Source organism: Pan troglodytes, chromosome 3 (assembly GCF_028858775.2).
Source record: "Pan troglodytes isolate AG18354 chromosome 3, NHGRI_mPanTro3-v2.0_pri, whole genome shotgun sequence".
Lineage (NCBI taxonomy): Eukaryota > Metazoa > Chordata > Mammalia > Primates > Hominidae > Pan > Pan troglodytes.
In genome coordinates, this window is record NC_072401.2 from 150956317 (window position 1) to 150984056 (window position 27740).

At 37.7% G+C, this 27740-nt stretch overlaps 1 long non-coding RNA gene across 1 annotated transcript in view; it reads right to left on the minus strand.

The window, feature by feature from the left end:
- Positions 1-25444, minus strand: part of LOC134809812 (uncharacterized) — a 49417-nt gene extending 23973 nt beyond the window's left edge. Inside the window, exons 1-2 of the long non-coding RNA XR_010156352.1 lie at positions 25357-25444; positions 20753-20821 (exon numbers count right to left, since the gene is read on the minus strand). This is a non-coding gene — a long non-coding RNA (uncharacterized LOC134809812). The remainder of the gene's footprint in view (positions 1-20752; positions 20822-25356) is intronic.
- Between the last annotated feature and the right edge of the window lie 2296 nt (positions 25445-27740).

The window sequence follows — 27740 nt, forward strand, 5'->3', positions numbered from 1 at the left end:
TTCTTCAGAATTGAATGGAGAGAGCCACTTATCACTCCATGCTTTTAGCCTGTCCAAGTCTGTCTAAGCACTCTTTGTGAATGCCCCTTCAACACCCCAACTATCCCTATGTCAGCAGATTTTATCCTCTTAATGCAGATGCCCTCTTTTGGGTCATTGATGTATAAAGTGAACAAAAATCTGTCTTAATACTTATCCCTGTGGCAGCCCATTAGTTAGTCCTGACCAGTTACAATTCTCAATTCCCTTAGATCTTAGTTATTCGAACTACCTTCCCCCTCATTCAAATATCTTGTTCCTTCACACTTTAATTGCTGACCTTGTAAATCAGTTTCTTTTTGTATTCTATTATATTAAGAAATGTCTTAAATTCTGGGGAAATTTTATGTTCATTGCTTTTACTCCCTCTACAAAAATGCTTCACGACCCTTGTTCAAGAACATTTTATCAGTTTTATAATGCATACCTCTTTTATTGAATTAACATTATCTCTCTCTTTTAATACACTCATTTTTATATATACTCTTTCCTCTTTAGTTTTCTTTTTAGAAAAAATGATAATTTTTGTATATTTTACTTGCTATGTTTTAGCATACATAGCTCTATCATTTAAAAGATTAGTATATATTTTAAATATTTTCAATGTATATTGATTTCATATTTTAAAATGAAAATATATTTTATAGGTTAATGTTATTTACCTGAATTGGCTGATAACCCATAGAAGTTAAACTGCTTTCTGAGAATCAAAAGTCATGGACTATATGGATGTTTTTGTCAGTGTGAGCCACTTCTAAAGGTTTACCTATCATCTGTGTATTAGCCAGGGTTCTCCAGAGAAACACCAACCATAGGATATACATAGATACACAAGAGAGGATTTATTATGGGACTTGGCTCACGTGATTATGGAAGCTGAGAAGTCCCACAATATGCCACCTGCAAACTGCAGAACCAGGAAAGTTGGTGTTTTAATTCAGTTTGAGCCCAAAGACCTAAAACTCTGGATGGAGTGGGTAGGGGTGAGGCTTCATGTAAGACCCGGAGTCCAGAGGCCCAACAACCTGGGGTTCTGCTGTCTGTGTGCATAAGAGAATGCATGTGCTCCAAAAAAGGAGGCAAACTCACTCTTCCTCAGCCATTTTGTTCCATTGGTACCTATGAGGAATTGAATTATGCCCACTCACATTTGTGAGAGCAGGTCTTTTTTACTCAGATTTAAATGCTAATCTCTTCCAGAAACACCCTCATACACACACCCAGCAATAACACTTTACCACCTCTCTGGGTATCCCTTAACCCAGTTAAGTTGACACATAAAATTAACCATCACAATCTAATAACTGTAAATTGCCTGACTAAGAAACATTGGCTAAATTTTATTATTGATGAGCTTGAAGCATTCACTTATCTTTAAGGGATCATACTCTTCTTGGTGACTAAACCAAGCTTAGAAGTCCCTAGTAAAAATTTTTGACTTGAAAACTCTTTTTAGGTCTGAATATAGTTGACTGCTACTTGTGGTGTTCCTGAATTACAGGGTCGACTGTTAAATGGTTTATTGATGTTCTGAGCATCAAGATAAAAAACTGATATCACAAAATTTATTTTTGAAAATATTAATACAGAAACTCTGTACAGTTTGTTCATGTGTATTATTTATTACATAATCATCATCACCATGTAGATAACACAGATGACTTTAAGTTGGTTTAATAATGTACTGATTTTGATTGTAAGGACATAGAAATTTCAGTCAATTTTAGGTCACATATAGCTAATATCCACCACAGGAAACATCATTAATGCTGAGAAAGTGGAAAGTTTCCTCATCCTGATTGAATTTTTAAAAAATAACTACAATAAGATGGCTGAATAGGAACAGCTTCGGCCTGCAGCTCCCAATGAGATTGATGCAGAAGGCAGTGATTTCTGCATTTCCAACTGAGGTACCCGGTTCATCTCATTGGGACTGGTTGGACACTGGGTGCAGCCCAAGGAGGGAGAGGTGAAGCAGGGTGGGGCGTTGCCTCACTGGAGATGTGCAAGGGGTCGTGGAACCCCCTCTCCTAGCCAAGGGAAGCCATTAGGGACTGTACCGTGCACTCTGGCCCAGATACTGCACTTTCCCCAAGGTCTTTGCAACCCACAGACCAGGAGATTCCTTCCGGTGCCTATACCACCAGGGCCCTGGGTTTCCATCACAAAACTGGGTGGCTCTTTGGGCAGACACTGAGGTAGCTGCAGGAGTTTTTTTTCATGCCCCAGTGGTGCCTAGAATGCCAGTAAGACAGAACTGTTCACTCCCCTGCAAAGGGGGCTGAAGCCAGGGAGCCAAGTAGTCTGGCTAGGCTAGTCCCATCCCCACGGAGCCCAGCAAGCTAAGATCTGCTGGCTTGAAATTCTCACTGCCAGCACAGCAGCAGTCTAAGCTTAATCTGGGACACTTGAGCTTGGTGAGGGGAGGGGCATCCGCCATTGCTGAGGCTTGAGTAGGTGGTTTCACCATCACAGTGTAAACAAAGCCACCAGGAATTTCGAACTGGGTGGAGCCCACCCCAGCTAAGCAAGGCTGCTGCTGCCAGACTGTCTCCTCTCTGGGCAGGGCATCTCTGAATAAAAGGCAGCAGCCCCAGTCAGAGACTTATATACACAACCCCTACCTCCCTGGGACAGAGCACCTGGGGAAGGGCTGGTTGTGGGTTCAGCTTCAGCAGACTTAAAAGTCTCTACCTGGCAGTTCTGAAGAAAACAGCAGATCTACCAGCACAGCATTCGAGCTCTGATAAGGGACAGACTGCCTCCTCAAGTGGGTCCCTGATCCCCGTGTATCCTGACTAGGAGACACATCCCGGTAGGGGCCAACAGACACCTCATACAGGAGAGCTCTGGCTGGCATCTGGCAACTGCCCCTCTGGGATGAAGCTACCAGAGGAAGGAACAGGCAGCAATCTTTGCTGGTCTGCAGCCTCCACCAGTGACATGCAGGCAAACAGGGTCTGGAGTGGACCTCCAGCAAGCCTCAGCAGACCTGCAGCAGAGAGGCCTGAATGTTAGAAGGAAAACTAACAAACAGAAAGGAATAGTATCAACATCAACAAAAAGGACATCCACTCAGAGACCCTATCTGAAGGTCACTGACTTCAAAGAACAAAGGTAGATAAAGCCACAAAGATGGGGAGAAACTAGCACAAAAAGGCTGAAAATTCCAAAAACCAGAATGCCTCTTCTCCTCCAAAGGATCACAACTCCTCGCCAGCAAGGGAACAAAACTGGATGGAGAATGAGTTTAATGAACTGACAGAAGTAGGCTTCAGAAGGTGGGTAATAACGAACTCCTCCAAGCTAAAGGAGCATGTCCTAACGCAATGCAAGGTAGCTAAGAACCTTGAAAAAAGGTTAGACGAATTGCTAACTAAAATAACCAGTTTAGAGAAGAACATAAATGACCTGATGGAGCTGAAAAACACAGCATGACAACTTCGTGAAGCATACACAAGTACAAATAGCCGAATTGATCAAATGGAAGAAAGGATATCAGAGACTGAATATTAACTCAATGAAATAGAGTGAGAAAAAAAGATTAGAGAAAAAAGAGTAAAAAGAAACAAGCAAAGCCTCCAAGAAGTATGGGACTAGGTGAAAAGACCAAACCGACATTTGATTGGTGTACCTGAAAGTGATGGGGAGAAAGGAACCAAGTTGGAAAACACTCTTCAGGATATTATCCAGGAGAACTTCCCCAACCTAGGAAGGCAGGCCAACATTAAAATTCAGGAAATACAGAGAAGACCACAAAGATACTCCTCAAGAGGAGCAGCCCCAAGACACATAATTGTCAGATTCGCCAAGGTTGAAATGCAGGAAAAAATGTTAAGGGCAGCCAGAGAGAAAGGTCAGGTTACCCACAAAGGGAAGCCCATCAAACTAACAGCTGATGTCCCGCCAGAAACTCTATAAGCCAGAGGAGAGTGGGGGCCAATATTCAACATTCTTAAAGAAAAGAATTTTCAACCCAGAATTTCATATCCAGTCAAACTAAGCTTCATAAGTGAAGGAGAAATACAATCCTTTATAGACAAGCAAATGCTGAGAGATTTTGTCACTACTAGGTCTGCCCTACAAGAGCTCCTGAAGAAAGCACTAAACATGGAAAGGAACAACCGGTACCAACCACTGTAAAAATATACCAAATTGTAAAGACAATCGACGCTATGAAGAAACTGCATAAACTGATGTGTAAAATAACCAGCTAGCATCATAATGGCAGGATGAAATTCACACATAACAATATTAACCTTAAATGTAAAGGGCTAAATACCCCAATTAAAAGACACAGACTGGCAAATTGAATAAAGAGTCCAGACCCATTGGTGTGCTGTATTCAGGAGACCCATCTCATGTGCAAAGACACACATAGGCTCAAAAGAAAGGGATGGAGGAAGATCTACGAAGCAAATGAAAAGCAAAAAAAAAAAAAAAAAAAAAAAAAAAAAGCAGTGGTTGCAATCCTGGTCTCTGATAAAACAGACTTTAAACCAACAAAGATCAAAAGAGACAAAGAAGGGCATTATATAATGGTAAAGGGATCAATGCAACAAGAAGTGGTAACTCTCCAATATATATAGGCACCCAAAACAGGAGCCCCAGATTCATAAAGCAAGTTCTTAGAGACATACAAGAGACTTGGATTCCCACACAATCATAGTGGGAGACTTTAACACTGCACTGTCAATATTAGATCAATGAGACAGAAAATTAACAAGGATATCCAGGACTTGACCAAGCAGACCTTACAGACAACTACAGATCTCTCCACCCCAAATCAACAGAATATACATGCTTCCGAGCACAACATCACACTTATTCTGAATTCAACCACATAATTGGAAATAAAACACTCCTCAGCAAATGCAAAAGAATGGAAATCATAACAAACAGTCTCTTAGACCACAGTGCAATCAAATTAGAACTCAGGATTAAGAAACTCACTCAAAACCACACAACTACATGGAAACTGAACAACCTGCTCCTGAATGACTACTGGGTACATAACGAAATGAAGGCAGAAATAAAGATATTCTTTGAAACCAATGAGAACAAAGACACAACATACCAGAATCTCTGGAAATCATTTAAAGCAGTGTGTAGAGGGAAATTTATAGCACTAAATGCCCACAAAAGAAAGCAAGAAAGATCTAAAAGCAACACCCTAACATCAAAATTGAAAGAACTAATGAGGCAAGAGCAAACAAATTCGAAAGCTAGCAGAAGACAAGAAATAGCTATGATCAGAGCAGAACTGAAGGAGACAGAGACGTGAAAAACCCTTCAAAAAATCAGTGAATCCAAGAGCTGGTTTTTTGAAAAGATCAGCAAAATAGATAGACCACTAGGCAGACTAATAAAGAAGAAAAGAAAGAAAAATCAAATAGATGCAATAAAAATGATAAAGGGGTTATCACCACTGATCCCACAAAAATACAAACTACCATCAGAGAAACTATAAACACTTCTACACAAATAAACTAAAAAATCTAAAAGCAATGGATAAATTCCTGGACACATATACCCTCCTGAGACTAAACCAGGAAGAAGTCGAATCCCTGAATAGACCAATAACAAGTTCTGAAATTGAGGCAGCAATTAATAGCCTACCAACCAAAAAAAGTCCAGGACCAGACGGATTCACAACCAGATTCTACTAGAGGTACAAAGAGGAGCTAGTACCATTCCTTCTGAAACTATTCCAAACAATAGAAAAAGAGGGAATCCTCCGTAACTCATTTTATGAGGCCAGCATCATCCTGATACCAAAACCTGGCAGAGACACAACAAAAAATGAAAATTTCAAGCAAATATCCCTGAGGAACATTGATATGAAAATCCTCGATAAAATACTGGCAAACCGAATCCAGCAGCACATCAAAAACCTTATCCACCATGATCAAGTGAGCTTCATCCCTGGGATGCAAGGCTGGTTCAACATACGCAAATCAATAAACATAATCCATCACGTAAACAGAAACAATGACAACAACCACATGATTATCTCAATAGATGAAGAAAAGGCCTTTGACAAAATTCAACAGCCCTTCATGCTAAAAACTCTAAATGAACTAGGCATTGATGGAACGTATCTCAAAATAATAAGAGCTATTTATGACAAACCCGCAGCCAACATCATACTGGATGGGCAAAAACTGGAAGCATTCCCTTTGAAAACTGGCACAAGATAAGGATGTCCTCTCTCGCCACTACTATTCAACATAGTATTGGAAGTTCTGGCCAGGGCAATCAGGCAAGAGAAAGTAATAAAGGGTATTCAAACAGGAAAAGAGGAAGTCAAATTATCTCTGTTTGCAGATGATATGATTGTATATTTAGAAAACCACATCATCTCAGCCCCAAATCTCCTTAAGCTGATAAGCAATTTCAGCAAAGTCTCAGGATAGAAAATCAATATGCAAAAATCACAAGCATTCCTATATACCAATAAAAGACAAACAGAGAGCCAAATCATGAGTGAACTCCAATTCACAATTGCTAAAAAGAGAATAATATACCTAGGAATCCAACTTAAAAGAGATGTGAAGGATCTCTTCAAGGACAGCTACAAACCACAGCTCAAGGAAATAAGAGAGGACACAAACAAATGGGAAAACATTCCATGCTTATGGATAGGAAGAACAAATATCATCAAAATGTCCATATTGCCCAGAGTAATTTAAAGATTTAATGATATCCCGATCAAGCTACCATTAATTTTCTTCACAGAATTGAAAAAACTACTTTAAATTTCATTTGGAACCAAAAAAGAGCCCACATAACCAAGACCATCCTAAGCAGAAGGAAGAAAGCTGGAGGCATTGCGCTACCTGACTTCGAACTATACTACAAGGCTACAGTAACAAAAACAGCTTGGTACTGGTACCAAAACAGATATATAGACCAATGGAACAGAAAAGAAGCCTCAGAAATAATGCGACACATCTACAACCATCTGATCTTTGACCAACCTGACAAAAACAAGCAATGGGGAAAGGATTCCATATTTAATAAATGATGTTAGGAAAACTGGCTAGCCATATGCAGAAAGTTGAAACTGGATCCCTTCCTTACACCTTATACAAAATTAACTTCAGATGGATTAAAGACTTAAATGTAAGACCAAAAACCATAAAAACCCTAGAAGAAAACCTAGGCAATACCATTCAGGACATTGGCATGGGCAAAGACTTCATGACTAAAACACCAAAAGCAATGGCAACAAATGCCAAAATAGACAAACGGGATCTGATTAAACTAAAAAGCTTCTGCACAGCAAAAGAAACTATCATCAGAGTGAACAGGCAACCTACAGAATGGGAGAAAATTTTTGCAATTTATCCATCTGACAAAGGGGTAATATACAGAATCTACTAAGAACTTGAACAGATTTACGAGAAAAAAACAAACAACCCCATCAAAAAGTGGGCAAAGGATATGAATAGACACTTCTCAAAAGAAGACGATTATGGCATCCAACAAACATATGTAAAAAAGCTCATCATCACTGGTCATTAGAGAAATGTAAATCAAAACCACAATGAGATACTATCTCACGACAGTTGGAATGGCAATAATTGAAAAGCTAGGGAACAACAGATGCTGGAGAGGATGTGGAGAAATAGGAACGCTTTTACAGTGATGGTGGGAGTGTAAATTAGTTCAACCATTGTGGAAGTCAGTGTGACAATTCCTCAGGGATCTAGAACTAGAAATACCATGTGACCCAGCCATCCCATTACTGGGTATATACCCAAAGGACTATAAATCATTCTACTCTAAAGACATGAACACGTATGTTTATTGTGGCACTATTCACAATAGCAAAGACTTGGAACCAACCCAAATGCACATCAATGATAGACTGGATAAAGAAAATGTGGCACATATACACCATGGAATACTATGCAGCCATGAAAAAGGATGAGTTCATGTCCTTTGCAGGGACGTGGATGAAGCTGGAAACCATCATTCTCAGCAGACTAACACAGGAACAGAAAACCAAACACCGCATGTTCTCACTCATAAGTGGGAGATGAACAATGAGAACACATGGACAGAGGGAGGGGAACATCACACACCAGGGCCTTCAGGGTGTGGGGGGCTGGGGGAGGGATAGCATTAGGAGAAATACCTAATGTAGATGACGGGTTGATGGGTGCAGCAAACCACCATGGCACGTATATACCTATGTAACAAACCTGCACATTCTGCACATGTACCCTAGAACTTAAAGTATAATAAAAAATAAATAAATAAATAAAACTACAGTAAGTTAATATATTTTCAGTGTGTACCTGTCATTTTATAACTTTAGAATTAGGCCTGCAGAAAGCATAAAACCTAGAGCTGCTAGGGATCATGTGCTTGGGAAATGGTCTTGAAGTCACTCACCTCACAGTAAATATTCAGCAGCATGCCTACATCACTACCAGTTACTTATACCTCACAGAAGGATAGAGAGGCTCACAGCCAGATTTTCCAGCATGGGTGGAAGGGTGTAGGTATTTCAAAAAAGAAAAAAAAGACAGAACCGGGATGCACCTTGAAGGACTTGGTGGTGTCCCCACCGTGATAAGGAAGTGTTATTAGCATGAAGACATATGCCTGGAAATTGGGGACTTTGATCAGGAGTGCTGCTGTGGTCCATGCACTGTAGGGGCAACTTCAGCTTTAATGCAGTTATGTTTCCATATCTTTATCGACGGTAAAGTAAATTGTATTATGTTATCTATTTCCATTGGCTTCTGTCAATCACGTTGCCATCTATCTTGTGATGAAGCTACAGTTTTCTTCCTTTTAGACAAACAAAGATAGGGCGGCATGGATGTTTTTGGCATCTTTACAAAACCAAAATCAGCAGCAGCCAGTGATAATGGTTAGCCATTCTCCCTGCCACGTCTAGGAAGATATCCTAACCTAAAGCCTTCTACATGGTACACTTGTTCTTAAACTCTATCCCTGGTAAATCCTGGACATAAGTACACGTAATGCATGGCAGAAAAGATTCTATTTTAACTTGACATTATGTAATCTTTTCCCCTTCAATGGTTACAAAAGTCTGTAACTGCTATCTAGAACAGCAGATAATTCACTTTTACTCAGAATTAGCCATTCTTCCCCAGCCACATCTTATTATCACCCAGATCCTTCCCTCCCTTATTAGACACCATCCCTAGCATAGCAACTCTAGAATGACACAACAGTGGGTCCTTAACAGGGGCTGATTCACCTTTTGTTATAAATTGTAACTAATTATATATATTAGTATGTCTTTGATGCTAGAGAGTTCAATTTTTTATGTGTAATTTTTATGCTTTTATGTGCAAAAAGGTCCAGATTATAGTTCTTCCAAGTTTCCCATTTTGTTTGTATGTGGAACACTTGGGAATATCTATTAACTCCAATTAAATAGCTTCCTTTATTTTTTTCCTAATGTACTATAATCATACAATTTCTCCTGTTACTGATTTACAATGAGAATTTGAATAGCAGAAAAAAAAGAATCCAATGTGTTCTACCTCACTAATAATAAAGAAATAAAAATTAAAACATATTTTTAAACTATCAAGTTAACAAAAATTGAAAGCAAAATGTTAATATCTGGTATTGGAAAGTGCATAGTAAAAGATATTCTCATTTGCTGAAGGTAGTAATTTAAGTTGGTGCAATTTTGTGGAGTGAATTCTAATGATGTTTATTAAGACTTTTCAAAATATTAATGCCATTAACTTTAGCATAAATGCTTTAGGAATGCATTTTTTAAAATTATGAGAGGGCTGTATAGAGACTTACATATAATTTCATTATAATGAAATTTTGCATTATTTTATATATTATATACATATATCATACAAGTATAATAGTAACCCTTGCAGACAATCAAAATTTCTAAAGAATAGGGGGATGATCCTCTAAATTAAGATATATCCTTATGATGGAATATTATACACATACATCATTCAGACATATGCTGTGGCATAATGAAAAATATATATTTGGTCTCTTCCCCTGTTCTGTGGCACCAGTTCCTAAAACCCTCAGAATCTCTGGAATGAAGAGTATCCTTTTGAATGCTAATAAGATGACTGGTGGCTAGGGACTCCTGAACAGCCTCAGGATGTGATTAGAGGGCTGGGAAGTTTCAGCCCCACCTCTTAACCTTAGGAGAGAGGAGATGAGCTAGAGAATGATCAACAAGGCATGATTTGATTAACCATGCCTATGTAATGAAGCTCCCATAAAAAGAGGCAAACCCTGAAGGACAGATTCAGGGAGCTTCCAGGTTAGAGAAGACGTAGAGGTGCGGGGAGGATGGCATATTCAGAGAGGCCAGGGAAGCTCCTCATCTCTTCTCTCATTGCTTTTTATAATAAGCCAGTAATCTAATAAGTGAATTGTTTTCCTGAGTTCTGGGGGGACATTCTGCTAAATGATCAACCCCAACGAGAAGGTGGGGAAACTTCTGATTTTATAGCTGCTTGCTCAGAAGCACTGGTGACGACTAAGACTTGCAAGTGGCATCTGAAGTGGGGGGCAGTATTGTGGAGCCTGAGTCCTTAACTCAGGATTTGATGCTATCTCCAGGTAGATAGTGTTAGAAGTGAGTTAAATTATAGGACACTGGCTGGGCGTGGTGGCTCATGCCTGTAATCCCAGCACTTTGGGAGGCTGAAGCAAGTGGATTACCTGAGGTCAGGAGTTGGAGACCAGCTTGGCCAACATGGTGAAACCCCATCTCCACTAAAAATACAAAAAATTAGCTGGGCGTGGCAGTGGGTGTCTGTAATCCCAGCTACTCAGGAGGCTGAGACAGGAGAATTGCTTGAACTGGGAAGGCAGAGCTTGCAGTGACCGGAGATTGTGCCATTGCACTCCAGCCTGGGTGATAAGAGCGAGACTCTGTCTCAAAAAAAAAAAAAAAAATTGTAGGACACCTAATTGGTGTCTGCAGAGAATTGGAGCATTGATCAGCATGAAAAAAATCCTCATACATTTTGGTGAGCAAAAGTGAAGGGTTAAGAGTTGTCTTCATCTGTTTTTTTGTTGCATATGAAATAATACTTGAAATTGGATAATTTATTTAAAAAAAGAAATTTATTTCTTCAGTTATAGAGGTTGCAAAGTCCAAGGTCAAGGGGGCACATTTAGTGAGAGGCTTCTTGTTGGTAGGGACTCTCTGCAGAGTTCCAAGGCAGCGCAGGTCATCATATGGCCAGGGGGCTGAGTGTGCTAGGTCAGGTCTCCCTTCCTATTCTTATAAAGTCAGAAGTCCCACTCCCATGAGAACCCATTAATCCACCAACCCATTATTAACCCATTCATGAAGGCAGAACCTTCATGACTCAATCACCTTTTAAAGGCCCCACCTCTCAAAACTGCCTCATTGGGGATTAAATTTCATGAGTTTTGGAAGGAACACATATTCAAACCATAGCACAAGTAGAGAGGGGGAAAGGTTGTTTTTCCTATACATATCCCTATAGCTATTGGTAGAGATGTATAAATAGAAATGATTAGATAGAAATATAAAACGCAAAAAAGTTATCAGTGAGTATTAAAAAGTAATGGGATTATTAGTCATATTTATTTTTTATTTACACGTTCCTATATTTTCTTTGAAGCTTTTACAAGGACTATCAATCGTTTTATAACTCAGAAAAATGTCACAACAACCTAAAAAAAAGACCATGTAAAATGATGAGGAAAAACCAAATACTAAGCAAAATGCTTTCCTTTTCCTTGTAATGTCAATTTGCAATGTTCCTTCATCTTCCTATTTACTTGGTGTGGCTGAAAAGATGGAGAGTTTTTCTGCTCAGATTTCTTGGCCTCAGTAGTGAGTCCTGGACAGTTTTAGGGTTGTTCCCACCCTTAAAGCATTATTTGGGGAGCCCCACTGGAGTTCAGTAGCCTAACCTTAGCCATGTGCTGGCCTCTCCCATTTACTGTGAGACAAAAATGTACTGTGCCAATTATCTATGGCCTCATGAAGCAAATCCTGTTGCCATCTTCTCTTCTCCCTCAAGACTACTGATTTTGTGCAGAGAAAACAGTTACTCTGTGTCTTACCTGGGAAATCGCTTGTTTGAAAATCCCCATTCGTCCTCTCTATACTTTATGTGTTGTACCTGAGTCTCCATCCTTATGAATAAACTCCCGGATATCTGTGTCATGCCTATTCAGCAGACCATTACACAAGTTTGCACAAAATATATGCTCTTGATATTTTGCTATTGTTCTAGTAAATGTTAAAGTTCTTTTGATATGACAGATAGCAACCCCTTATCAATCTTATTCCAAAGATTTCCAACACCCTTTTTCTTTTTATGTTAATTTTATTTTTATTACATAGGCATTTTAAGCATATATTAATTTTTCAGTGTCCTGTAATTTACTTTGTTGTGTCAAATACAACAAATAGACTTTCATCTATAGATTTTTAAAAATTCTGTATTATTTTCAGTTAGAAGTCGCTACATTTTACATCCTGTAAGAGGGAAAGCCATGATCTCTGGGATTTACTCTAGAAGGGGGAGATGTATATTTCTGGTGCTGAGATTTTTTCATGACACTAATTTGTAGCTTTCACTGGCAAGGCCTCTACAACTGGTGCTAGTGTTGGAATTGACTGGGAGGATGTGAACTTGAAAACAAGACGACTTGGAATAGAATACTCTCCTGAGGGGTGGATGGTTTGCCTCAGAAATATGGTGGCTGACTGCAACCGATGAAGGACAGCCTATAAACAAAATCCTTCTAGGATTATCTTGGGACGGACCATGGATGCTGGGAACTAGAATATTTTATTTTTAGTTTTAATTTATTTTCCACAATGTCACTTCATTATTTTAGCTTCCAGCCTCAGTCTTATGAAGGCAACTACAATCTGAGTAATAATAAAATGTCCAAATTCATGTTTTGGAGGTGAAGTTGGTGAAAGAATGCTACACTGCTAGAATACTCTACTCTTAGAACACATGGAAAGAGTCTCATACTCAGAAATACTTGGACAAGAGATTAGTTTTCCTGGAGTCCAATAGGATAAGGCTTTGTTTATTGTTACTTAAATTAAAGGGGAAAGTAATTCTAGAAGGAAAAGTATAATTTAGTATAACCCCACTTGAGTTTTATTTACTTTTTTTTTTTTTTTTTTTTTTGGTCAATTGCTATGCAGTTCTAGCCATACAGTTTTTAAAATGGACATTGCTTCTGCTTTGTTTTCATATTTTACTTTTTCTTATAAAAATGTTATGCAGCTGAATTGATTTCAGCGTCTTCCTTTTTCCTCTAAGACCCTGATTTCTTTACATCAATACCACCCTGCTTTAAATTAGACTTCTTGAGGTTTGTTTTGTTGCTTAGCTTACTGGGGCTGCTGCGATAAAGCCCCACAAACTTGGTGACTTAAGGTGACAGAAATGTATTCTCTCACTGGAGGCTGGACATCTGAAATCAACACACAAACAATGCCATGTTTTCTCTGAAGGCTCTGAAGGCTGATCCTTTCCTGCCTCTTCCTAGCTGCTGGTGGCTGCCAGCAAGCTTTGGTGGTCTTTGGCTTGGGATGCCCTAACTCCAAGGTCTGCCTTCATCTTAGCATGGTGTTCTCCCTGTGTGTCTGTGTCTCTGTGCCCAAATTTCCCTGTTTCTAAAAGGATGTCAATCACATTGGATTAAGCGCCCACTCTAATCCAGCATGACCTCATCTTTACTTGATTACATCTGCAATGGCCTTATTTGCAAAAGGGGTTGTATCATCTGTATCACTGATTCCAGATGAACATGAAATTTTCTGGGACAGTATTCAACCTATTACAAGTATATTCTAATATATCTCCTTGTAATGTTGCCTTTAGTTTGTTTGTTTGTTACACAGACCTATGGAATCATAGCGCTTATGTGATATTGCCACTGGGATTTAAGAGTGAAAAAAAAAACCAACAACCTTGTTTCTTTCACTAAGTAAGCAACCATTTACCCATGAATATATGCTATGTGTCAGACACTGTTTTAGACACAGGGTGTGTCTGACTTCATCCAAATGAGGTGGCTGACCTCACAGGACTTATATTCTAGTGAGGAAGGTGAGAGATACAGACAATTAACTAGTAAATAATTAGATAACAACATTTCAAATATTCAGAAAAAAAACAATACAGGATAAAGGGAGAGAAATTCTCCATGAGTGAATTCACCAGGAGTGAGTAACAGTGGGGAAGTGACAGAGACCTGAAGGATGAGAAACAGCCCACCTTGTGGATTCTCAAGCAAAGACATTTGAGGGAGAAGACATAGTCAGTGCTCAGACCTTTGGTTCTGACACATCCATGGCCTATTCAAAGGATTTCAAAAAGTTGAATTCAAAGGGGAAATGTAGGCCAGGAAGCCAGAGAGGGAGACAGGGATCAGGTTATGCAGGGTCTTACCATGCCAGGAATTCAGATTTTATTCTAATTATAAGAGGAAGTCACTGGAAGGTTATAAAAAAAGTATGATCTGACTTAAGCTTTCAAAAATATGATTCTGCAAGTAGTTCTCGCAACCGTTCTCCATGACACTTGGAGAGTTACAGTCTCTACATGTGCCAGGATAGTCTGAGCTATGTTGAAATAGCAAATATAAACTCAAAAATTTCAGTGGTGTAGCACAGTATAGAATTTTTTCTTCTTCATGTAAAGTCTGGTATAGGTCAGGAGTCTCTTCCATTCCATAGCTGTGTGATTTAGAATGTGTAGTCCCCAAGGATACTTAGACTGGGAAAGAAAGACGATGGGGGATTGTGTAAGATATTTTTAAAGGCCAGACTTGGAAATGGCTTTCATGGCATTCACCCACATGTTGTGGACCTGAATTCAGTCACAGGGTACCAAAGGCCCAACAAAGGAGGCTAGGAAATTGTATCTTCTTGTCTAAGAAGAGGAAGAAGATGTTTCTACCAAACTGCTTGAAGAGGAAGTAGATGTTTCTACCAAACTGCTTGAGGCAAGATAATTCTGACTTGTTGCTTTTTGGAAGCATAAGAAGCTGGTGGATGTTCCATTATTTCCATTGCATTCTTTAGGAATGCTTAAGTGAGATCTTCAGGTCTTTCCAGGGTCTTGGCATCAACTAGCAACCAGGAGCCTCATTAATCTGCTACACTTCCACCCCCGCCGCCGACCTCCTAATTTACCTAGACTCTTGCTACAATGATGATGTGTTCCTTGGCCTTTCTGAATTAGAGTTGCCGTACTACAACAAATTGAAATAGCCTATGTCAAAGAAATTTCTCCAGAACTAGACTCTAGAATGATATACAACTCACACAACTCAGAACCCAAAAGACAGGCACTTGGCATGGTTAGAATGAACTATAGGCAGCTGAATCTTTTCCTGAATTAAGAGAGAGGACTGTTGTAATGCATATCACTGACAAGGGCCATTTCTCTGGCCCTTGTTTACAGTCAGCAAAATGGCACGTCTCTCCAGATTTTTCTTTACACAGCTCCTTTTCCCTGTGAGAATGGGAAACTTCCTATTTCAGGTTCACAAAGGGAAAGTTACAATTATTTTGACGTATGAGGAACTTGCCTCCAAGCCAGTAAAAATACAAATACTGGTGATGCTGAAACTATTGACTGATTATTATGATTTTTTTGGCTGGGCATTGTCATAAATTATTTAGGATATTTTTTCTTTTAATGCTTACCACAAACTTATGCAGTAAAAACCATTCAAAACTTGTTAAAAATGAGGAGTAGAAAGGCTAAGTCCTCTTCCTAGTCACATGGTGGCAAACAGTGACCCAGCATTTAAACCCATGGGTTTCTGACTCCTAGTCTCATGTTGTTAATCACAAGAAAAGGATAAAACAGGTCGGGCGCGGTGGCTCACGCCTGTAATCCCAGAACTTTGGGAGGCCAAGGCGGGCAGATCATGAGGTCAGGAGATCGAGACCATCCTGGCTAACACAGTGAAACCCTGTCTCTACTAAAAATACAAAAAATTAGCTGGGTGTGGTGGCAGGCGCCTGTAGTCCCAGCTACTCGGGAGGCTGAGGCAGGAGAATCGCTTGAACCTGGGAGGAGGAGCTTTCAGTGAGCCGAGATTGCACCAGTGCACTCCAGCCTGGGCGAAAGTGTGAGACTCTGTCTCAAAAAAAAAACAAAACAAAACAAAAAAAAGGGGTAAAACAGATCCTCTGCCTATTTTGATTCCTCAATATTCAAATATTTAGGTTAAAAATTTCATAGCTCTTTGCTATTTTCCCTAATAGCTGGAGTTTCTAGAGTCTGTAGTGTAAGTCTTTTTATGACAAGAAAGTTTAACACGTGTTAGTTTCTTTCTCACCTTAGACCTATTATATAGAAATGTCCTGAAAAATTCTATGTGTGATAGAAATTTGAGCATGTGCTTCTTTAGGTCCAGCACACCTTCTCCGATATTAACTCCCCCGACTGCAACTGCCCATTCATCAGCCCTCCCAGGCCATGTTCGTCTTTGAATCTCTCATATTTCTTTGTAAAAAGTATACTTTCAATAAATATTTGTTAAATTAGTAAATTCCTATTTCTTTAAATGCTGGTATGGTTGAAAATATATAGGAAGAACATCAAGTATTAATGTCTTTTGAAAAGTCAACACGATGTATGCTTTTTTTTACATTCAGAGTATTTTTTGTTTTTATTTCCTATTACATATATAATACATGATCATTGTAGAAAACTATAGAAAGCATTGTAGAAAGTATTGTTTTGTGTATATATATATATATATGTGCACATATAAAATGGGATTATGCTGGCACTGTTTTTAACTTTTAAATCTATCATTTGTTTTTTATCAGCTATCAATCAACTAAAAAAGTTAAGAAAAGCCTGCCTAAACAATATCTAATATTACATGACTAGTCTTTATGCTTTTCATAGTCTATTTTTACTGTGGTTTTCTAGAAACATGTGAAAACGTGTATCAGTCTCCCTATGAAATAGTTTAATGGGTTTTACTAATGTGCCAGTAAAATATTTTTGCCCCCAAAATCAACAAGGTAGCTCAAAAGTAAAACTCTTCCTTTCATGTGATGTGATCTACACTGTAGATTTATGCAAAAAAAAAAAATCTACTGGTAAACAGCCAAACAAAACAAGGTCCCTTTATTATGAATGTAGGCAACACTAAGAAAAATAATTAAGCAGTCATTTAAAAACCCATAAACACAGCACACACACACACACACACACACACACACACACACAGAGTTTCATTAACTTTAAACCACAAGAAATTAATTACAGATTCACTGCTAATGAACATATGGGATAAGTGCTGACACTCAACTGGTTTCAGTTCAGTGATCGCAGAAACAAAGCAATGCTCACAGACGGATGGTGGGGGGAAACGTTAGTGAGTGGGGGCCAGGAAGCAAGATTCCTTCATAACTATGGAAAACAGTTCCAAAATATTCAGACAGAGAGAAAAGGGCTCCAAAATCCATCCCATTCTGAGTATGAACAGACCTTCTCCATCACCGCCACCTGCTGTCTCTACCTCTAGAAGAAGCTGTAATGTCTGAGGAAGGAGGAGGTTGAGCAGAGGGGAGAGAGTAGGCAGAGAGGCACTGGCAAAGAACCATTGCTCCAGAGCAAAGACAACCCCCCCCACCACCCCCACCCCAAAAATAAAAAGGAAATAGAAAAAGAAAAGAAGAAACATCATGTCTAAAGAAAAGTGTCATAGACCTGAAACAGATAGCTATCTGTACAAAGGGTTCACGTGTTAAATCAGAGGGTAAGTCACTGAGCAATTGCAGAGAAATTAAGATGTTGATCCTGTATGTCCTTTTCTATTTAAATACGCTGACGATTTAAAACACCCTCATTGAAGATGCAGATCATGAAGACACTCACCTTTTCATATGCTGAGCTACAATGTCAAACTCTAAAGAAATCATTGCAGCAGGATCAACGTCACTTTCTCTTCAAAATTCTTACCTCACTGCAAACTGAAGACAGCTATGTTGGGCTTCATATTTATTAACAGGATGTAAAAGCAAGTAATACTACCTGGTGTCATAAAATAGTGAATGCTGTCTCCCATATTACTTAGGATAAACAAATTCCTCTCCTGTTTCTATTCATGTCCAGAATAATCAGTTCATTATTCATCATCTGAGATGTATGCGTTATTCATGATTAAATATTTATCAATTCATATTGACGGTTCTTCCTATTGAATCACTCTCCTATTCTTACTCATCTCTGTTTACTTCCAGTGAAAATATGTCTTCATTTGTCTATGAACTGGAACAATTCTAAACACTTTGTGTCTACATATAGTATCTACCTTCTTAGTTGAAGCAACTTAAAAATAAATATTCTCTAGGCCATGCACGGTGGCTCACGCCTGTAATCCCAGCACTTTGGGAGGCTGAGGCAGGTGGATCACTTGAGGTCAGGAGTTCGAGACCAGCCTGGCCAGCATGGTGAAACTGCATCTCTACCAAAAAGATTTAAAAATTAGTCAGGCATGGTGGTGGGCCCCTGTAATCCCAGGTATTTGCAAGGCTGAGACAGGAGAATCGCTTGCACGCTGGAGGAGGAGATTGCAGTGAGCCAGGATTGTGACACTGTACTCCAGCCTGGGTGACAGAGAGAGACTCCACTTCAAAATAAATAAAATAAATAATAATAAAATAAAAATTTAAAAAATTCTCTAGATTTTTATTTTCTTTTGGAATTTTATCTTTTTTATATTCTTCTCCTTAGTCCTAAAATCATTTTCCATCAGATTACATGATTTCTATGCTGACAGAGATTTTTCAGTTTAACATAGATGCTAATAAATTAATTTAGCTTCTGGTATTATTTTCATTTTCTTGTCTGTCAGAAATTTACCATCTTGAAAAACAAATCACTAGCTTTCAATTATAAGCAAAGTTATGTAATAATACTAATTAGAGAGTGTAAATGATCAGTTCATCATTTTATCAGATTTTACATAAAAGCATGCCTAGAAAACCATAATTTAAATAATGTAAATGGACTTGAGAAAGCATGATGAATTATAGACTGTAATTTAATTGCATTAGCAAACTTAAAAAAATGTTTTAACATATCAATAACTTTAAATCTTTTTTTAAAAAATTACATTTTAATTGACAAATAATAATTATATATTTTTATGTGTTACGATGTAATGTTTTGATACAGGTATACATTGTGGAATGATTAAATCAGGGTCATTAATATGACCCTCACCTCTCATACTTATTTCTTTGTGATGAGAACATTTAAAATCTACCATTCCAACAATTTTGAAATGTACAACACATTATTATTAACTATAGTCACCCATGCTGTGCAATAGATCACTAGAAATATTCCTCCTAACTGAAATGTGAAACTTTTCTTTATTCTTGGTGTATAAAAGAAAGAGAGCTCAAGCTAAGGCATTTCCCAAGGATATTTTCCAGTGTCTCAAAGAGTATATAATTATACAGTTCACTATTGTGCTAAATAGGTACACTTTTTAAAAACTGCAATTACTATTCTGATTGAAGGGGTGTTTGATCATTACTCTGCTGATGCTGAAAAAGTATAGTATGATGGTTAACGGTACAGCCTTTAAAGTTTAACTGCTTATATTCAATTTCCAACTTTTTCATTTGCCAGCTAAGTAACTGTGCCTGTTTTCTTTTATGTAAAATGGGGAAAAACTGGTTATTTGGAGAAAATATTATTTTCAAGATTAAAAGATATGGCATGATTTGCATAAAGTTTTCAGAGCCTGTAATGTGATAAGTACTCAATAAATGCTGGTTTCACTGCATTGATAAATGATGGTGGGGATGGGGGAGGGTCCAGGGAGGAAAATTGAATCTTATAGCCCTTATAATAAGAATGCTGTGGTCTCCCTATTATATCCATAGTTTGTGAATATTTTGTCACCAGGTTCTTCATGTATATTAGAGGGACACAGGGTTAAAGAGAACTCCTGTTCTTTCGTGTGAATTAAACAGAAGGGAATATCAAAGTTGGGTTACTTTTCTATGTAAAGATCTGTTTAGACAAGTTATCTAATCTAGGGCCCTTGTAATCATTAAAGAAAGAAAAGTCCAATTATTTGATTATTTGCTTTATTCTTATTTATGTCTCTACGTTGTATTTAATAGTTTTCTTTAAAATTCATCATGCACAATAAAAATGTATCTACTTTCTCCTTTAGCTTCAGAGGCCCCACACTTTCCTGGTTTCTTCTTCCACCTCTCTGAATGTTTCTTCTATCTCCTATATGACGTCTTGAAGTGAATTCTTGTAATTTCATATTGCTTCATCATCCACTTCAATATAAGCTTAACTTTCTCTTAACAGAAGCAGGGCTTAGCCACCATTGACACAATTTCCAGTTCTCTGCTTCCTTCCAGTTCCTCAAAGTGGTAGACCTAGATATCTGCCTTAAAATAACCATCTTCTGGTGACCACCTTCCTATAGGACAGCTAGATACAACCTACTTGACTCACCCCATGGGGCCCTGCATCCTGCATGGACTGTGCAGATATGCCACAGTGACCATCTCTCAGTCACAGTGTGACTCCACAGAACTCGCTTCTATTTGCTCCAAACCCACCAAGCAGAACTCCCTGAGAGAAAACTGCTTGGATAATGCCTTGGACCTCAGTGGATGCCGTGGTCCCTAGGTCTTCTTATCTCTCTTGCTCCTTACCTGCTGGTTGACTCTCCATGCCCCTTCCAATTGGCTTTGTAAAGGGTACTGTCCTTGTCTCTCTGGGATCTGTGAGTAAGAAAATGGTTCTGTTATTTCATGTGTTTTGTTGAGTTGCCTCCTCTGGGTCTCATGTGACCAACACACCCAAACCTAACTTCTTTCCCAGTTAGGGCTCTCATTGAGAGTGGCTACATTACTAGAAATAAGACAGAGATCAGACAAGAGCAGCAACGGCATTTGCCAGCATAAAGAATTTTCTGTGAGAGGGCCACCTGGTCACGGGTTGGACACTTAGGCAGTAGAGTGTCTACCAGGATAAAAAACGGATCCCATGAGAGGCACATTGTAAACATCCATGATTGAATCTTTTGATTACTAGTCAGGCAGAGCTAGAGCTTATGGCCACTCTCATGAGAAAGACCTCAGGACCAACTTACAGAAAATAGAGCAAGTCCTCTTCCTACCACCTCACTCAATCTTTTTTCTTCTTTAAATATTCTTTTGGAAAAATATGTATCCCCTTAGCTTCATCTACCATTTAAAATTCAGATTTCCTAATGTTACAGATCAAGCCACCTTCTTGAAATCCCCGGCTGTCTCACTGAGAGTTTAAAATCAACACATCTAAAATAAAATTTTACTTTCACATCCCAAATATTTTTATTCTCTTAAATTCCCTCTCTGAGGGAGAGCCTGAAATCCACTCATTAGTCCAAACAAGAAACCTAGGAGTTATCCTGCTTTTCTATCACTCCCTGATTTCCATCATCTCATTTTCAATTAAGTTCTACAAGTGTCTTTATAGTCTCTCTCAGCCTTTCAGTCTTCAGGCTCCTAATCCAACATTTCAACATTTCTTCTTCAAATCACCACACTAACATGCTGATCCTCCCTAGGTGCTCCTCTTTCCATATTGTTTTCCATTCCATATTCTGAGATATGGCTTCCTTTCCTGCTTAAAATATGTTTATTCATACATTTCATCAGCAACTATATATTGAGCACCTACTATGTGCCAGGCCCCCCCATTCTAGGGCCCAGGACACTATGGTGACCAGGTTCTTTGCTTGATGCTGTTTACAGATATATATATATATGCACACATATATATACACATAGATATATAAACATACACACTTATATGTGTGTTTGTTTGTGTGTATATGTGTATTAGACCTATAAGAGCATCAAAGCTACCAAAGATTTCCATTCCACTTTGGAAATGTATTAAAAGTATTCTTGTCTCACTTGTATATTCATTTATTCATCCATCCGTCCAATAACTATTCTTTAGTGCCTCTTTAGTGTCTTCATGATAAAGTTCAAACTCAGTATTACATACAAGTGCCTTTGTGATCTTATCTCTGCCTCTCTCACTAGCTATAATTTCTGCTACTCTTTCATATATCTTCTACATTCCAAGAACAAGTTTTGTGTGCACTTATAATCTTGTCTCCTGCCTGAAAGTTGATATTTCTATCTCTTCTAAGAAGAATATCTTTCCTGCCTCATTCATGGAAACTGAAAGTCACATATTCAGAATAACTTGTCTTGACCCACCTACCTTTCAGGTTGTTAGAGACCCCTAGTCATATATAAATCTATCTCTCCAGCTGTCCTATTGTATGATAGTTGTTTATTTTTAAATCTCCACTGTGAACTTTCTAATGCATCCCCATTATGTTTACTTTCTTACACAATGGCTGGCACATAGTAGCAATTTATAAATGTCTTTTGAATGAATAAATGACAGAATGAATGAATAAATTATTCCACTTGGGTCAGATGCTGCAGAAATATTCTGGGCTTTGTTGAACAGAATGTTTTCATTTCTTCTTTTCTTCTGAAGAGTCCTGGAATGGTGGCCTAAAACTACTATGAAAGAGTTCCTAAATTAGGTTTAATTTAGTAGTGAAGTCAACTAAATTCCAACAAAATTACCACCTTTAGAGGTACCTAAAAATCTATTTAGCAACAAAAATACCAAAAGCAGTAGGAGATGGTTGATCAAACTTTTCTTCTTAAACCTGATGAGCACAGCTTTTTGTTGAAAATGATGAGGCCCACACATTTTCAAATATGTTCAGTTCACTGAAAGGGTAGTGTGCCTCAAGATCTTCATTCTTGAAATTCACCTTCACCTCATCTGCCTGCACAACACTTAGGAGTTCTGAGAACTGACAAAGTTTCTGAAGTTCTTTGTGTCCATTGTCTCCCACTTTTTTCTTAAAGACAGGAGTATACTGAAAGTGCCAAACATTGAAAACTGGTATAGCTGTTGAGGCTAATCTCATCTATTCAAACAACGTGAAAACAGTGAGTGGATTTGCAAGTGATACAACAGTAGCCCCTGCCTGTATTAGAGTCTTGGGTCACAGTATAGCAAGCTTCAGCTTTGCCAATTTCCCAGGGCTATTTTTACAAATAAAATTCTCCTCAAAATCTGACTAAAAATTATATTTTTTCATTGAATTATTCATAGAAGGATCATTTAGTGATACTGGCTTCGAGAAGCCTGAGTCTCTTGCAAATTACAGATAATGCTCAGCACAGGGCGTATATGAGTTAAATGTTTAGTAGTGAGGCCATAAATATATAAATTCTAGAATGAAAATTATTACCCCATGCAGGAAATGGGAGATTTTACATATGCATACATATATAATACTATGTATGAAATATTATATATGTGTCTCTACTTAAAGCCAGACAACCAAATAGCATAAATAATGTATGGATTAAAATTCAGTTTGACTTTACACAATTATGTAATGTTCTGAAATCTTCCAAAGCTAAAGGGAAGTTAAATTTCCATTAGTAAGACTATTCTATAATACTGCATTGTTCATTAATTGTTGCTTGAAGATTGAGTATTAAGTAATAGATTCTATGGCACTTACATAATATTTTATATTTGCAAAGTGCTTTGCAATTGTGTGCCAGTTAAATGTTAACCGGCCTTATATCCATTATGGATGAGAATAAGAAATGCCTATATGCAGAAGGACAGATTATTCGAACTTCTTTAAATGAGGCAAGAAACATTTTCATTAACTACATATGTCCTGTAAATTACGGACCTGTCTACATCTTCCATTTTATGAACAGTCTTTGAATTTGAAAGTTTAAAACACTAGCCATTCCTCAATTTTCATTCAGATCTTGGCATAAAACTGCACTGATTCCAACAATCACATATTTTTTTCTAATCAGTATTCATCCCAAGTTGTCAATTTACCCTCTATTATCATGCATGTTAGCACTAGTATCCTGTTCTTCAACTCTATACTATAGAAAATCTTTTTCAGTTGGAATTTTAAAATTTAACAATTTTTTTACTGATCTTTGTATTTTTTGCAAAAGACTTTAAAAGTCTTTCAGGCCTTTGTTTATTATTTAAATTTGTCTGTCATTCAATAGGATTAATCAATATTTTAACATATATATATATCACTTCTTCTCAATTATTTCCTATTACATTATACTTATCAACATGGAGTCTTTGCATAAATAATGTGTTTATTCTTCTATATAATTTTCTTTAAAATCTTGTATTAGAAAGACGTTTTTCCCCTCATTTAGTTTAGTGTTAAATGAAATTGGGTGAACTGAAATAGGGCATGTCAGATCTACCAGATAGCAGAAACTCTACGAATCCACAAAAACTGCTCCTTGAAAATCCTAACTCAACGTAGTTATTTGTTGAGAAATTATTGTGAATACACTTTACATGGATATCTGCTTAAATGATAATGATTATTCACAACTCAACTGCACATGCAATTGAATTTTTTAGTAATGTGTCTGATTCTTTAATCAAACAAACCAGAATGTTCACATCCCTGACTGGAGTCAGGAAGACTAAGTTGAAGGTGCTGAAATAGGTCAAGTGACAGCTCAGAGGGACTGGAAGGAGGGTATATGGTGGTGCTGAGAACGGGAAGATGGTCAGGGAGAGGCCGAGCAGAATACTCTGGTGAGACACTACACAGAATGGAAGGACTAGGGGAGACGGGCAGAGCACTGCAGGAAAAGCAAGTGACAGAACAAAGACAGTCGCCCAAACATTAGTTCAGATTTGGGGCAGAGATGTCTGATAGGTACACAGAAGTGTACAACTGGACTTCGAGAGAGGGAGAATGGTCAGGGGGAAGTAATAGATTTACGGGTCATTGTGCATTTATTTCTGTTGCTCTATTTTAAACTGAGATACGGGTTTGCAAAGTCAAGATGTTAAATTCTACATATTTCTTTCTGGGTATTTCGCTAAGCTTAGGGAAATGTATTATATCAACTACATAACAAGGTTATATAAACGTTGAGAAAGCTTTAAAGAAATAAATAATCTAAGCACAATTTAGGACTGTTTTCATGAATTCTCAACTGTCATCACTTACTACTTATCTAACTCTCATTTTCCATACAGAATTTTTTATCCCCCAAATATAATCATTTCAAAGAGGCAAATCCCTCTCCCTTGGGGAAAAATTAGGGTTAGGTTAGACTCAGAGTCTAGTGTTGTGGCACTGGAGCAGTGAGTTTTTAAAGCTCATTTTTCTTGATAACCCCTTATAATAAGGTAATCCTCCCTCCCCACTTACCGTTAATAAAGGACAAGCATTGTTCTCAGTTTATTGTTGTCATCTCTGCTCCAAGAGTTCTGCCCTAGCCTACCTTGGCTCTTCCAGCTTCTGCTTTTTTTTAGACTTGGAAAGAAAAAGAAACACAAAATCAGAAACAAAAAGTTAAAATACTTATGCTACATTTTTTTGTGTGTGATCATGAGCCCATAAAACTCTTTCTAATCAGACAAAATCATTGTCTCTTCTCCACCTCAGTCCTTTGATCTTTGTGGCAGCATCTAATTCACGCTCATTTGCTTTGGATATTTCATCCTCAGCCAGCTGTGACACCTGAGTAATTTCACATACAAAATACATTTCTGAAATATTCATATTTATCAATTTTACTAAAGTATTTTACAATTTTAAAGTACATTTAAACAGACCTCTAAATCAATTTAAAAGAAAAGAAGTTTAATACAGGCAATAAAAAGTGTCTGCTCAACGTACATTTGTAACATGCATAAGTAAAATACAGTAACAAAGTAAATACCTTGGCTCTTTTCTGTTAGCAAAGTGAAATATGTTCTAATATTTAAGTTTTATGGATGGACACTAATGAGAAAAAAACAATCATTTTAAATATATAAATTTATGGGGCACAAGTGCAATTTCATTACACGCATAGATTGTGTAATGGTCAAGTCAGGGCTTTTAGGATGTCCATCACCTGAATGATGTACTTTGTACCCATTAAGTAATTTCTCATCCTCCACCCCCTCAGCCTTCCTAGTCTCTATCGGCTATCATTTCACCCTCTCTATTCATGTGTACACATGTTTTAGCACCTACTTATGGGTGAGAATATGTGACAGTTGTCTTTCTGTGTCTGACTTGGTTTTAAAAAAAGTCTTGGGTTAAAGATCTGAAAAAAAAAATAAGTGCAGTTGCTGACACTTTTGGGACAGCCTCACAGATAAGAAAAGAGTAAGATGACAACAAAAATGATTACTTAAAATTAGGTAGAATTGGATTTGAACATTAAAGAGACTTGCAGAAGAGATATTCTGAGGCATAATAAACAGGCATATTTATGTATTAATCTTTATAAGGTAACTGTTTTCCCTTTGTACATTTGGAAAGAAAGTTTACTGGCAGATTTATTAGCAGATTTGTGGTATTTTGTCTTATCACTTGGAAGGCATTCATTCCAATCTGCAAAGGAATGCTTATTTTCCCAGTATGTGCTACATTTTAACATCTTTACAGTTCACATTCTAGGTACATTCTACGTTCTATATGTGATCTATGTAGTAAAGATGAAAATGTGTTGTAACATTTGATGCATTCATGAGAAATTCTATATATCATGGAAGTTATTTATGTAATTTACTGAGACTAAAACAGATACAATTTATTGCCAATTTAAATTTTTACATAAGAAAAGAAAATATGTGCAATTTGCAAAATAGTTCATAAAAGCTGTTACATTTGACACATTTCCATGGCTTGCATCAATCAATCATGGATTTTTTAGTGCAAGCATTTTCAGTCTTATACTCAGTGAGTACACAACAATACATAAGGCTTATTTTTCTTCTTCTTCTTATAGTTATCTCATAAATCTGTCCAAAGCAATGCATATTTGAAAACATTTTCCCCCATGGTAAATGTGTGAGAGTAGCAACACAGCAATGTTTTCATTTTTTTCTCAAGATTCTACTTAATATCCAAAGCATTCATATGCAAATATTAGTGAGCCAAACGAAGAGGGTGATTTCACAGTAGTGCTTGCTAGATTCTATTTTGCTGAATAAGAATGAACAAAAACCTAAAGGCTGACCCCATCAACTCCTCCCATGGAGAATAAGTGTTCTTCACAGATAGTGTAGGGGCCCCTTACCTGTGACAGTTTCTAGAACACAAGAGGCTTAACCACTTTATTTAGTACTTTACTCAAAACATTAACTTAAGAGAAGAGCTGCCAGTCCTGGGGAGGAGGCAAGGATAGGGATGGGCAGAAAACCAGAGGTACCAAGTCCAACCTGATTCATTTGGCAAAGCATTCCTTGGCTGATATTAATGACTATCCTTTTCTCCATCTGCTATTAAGCTTGGGCAGGATGGAATGGATGGGATATTGGTAGGGTTGCAAGATTTAGCAAATAAAAACACAGGATGCTCAGTTAAACTTGATTTGAGATAAACAATATATAATTTTTTCAATGAATGAATATTTTTCAATGATACAAGATACAAATTTAACTGGACATTCTGTAATTTCCTCAGCAGCCTTAGATGTGGGGAGAGAGCATGGACAAGGACAAGCTTGTGAAGAAGAAAGGAAAAGGAGGCGCATGATAGCCGAGGTCATATCACCATTCCATGAAAAGCCTCTCTATCAGTCCCTATCTTGCATAATT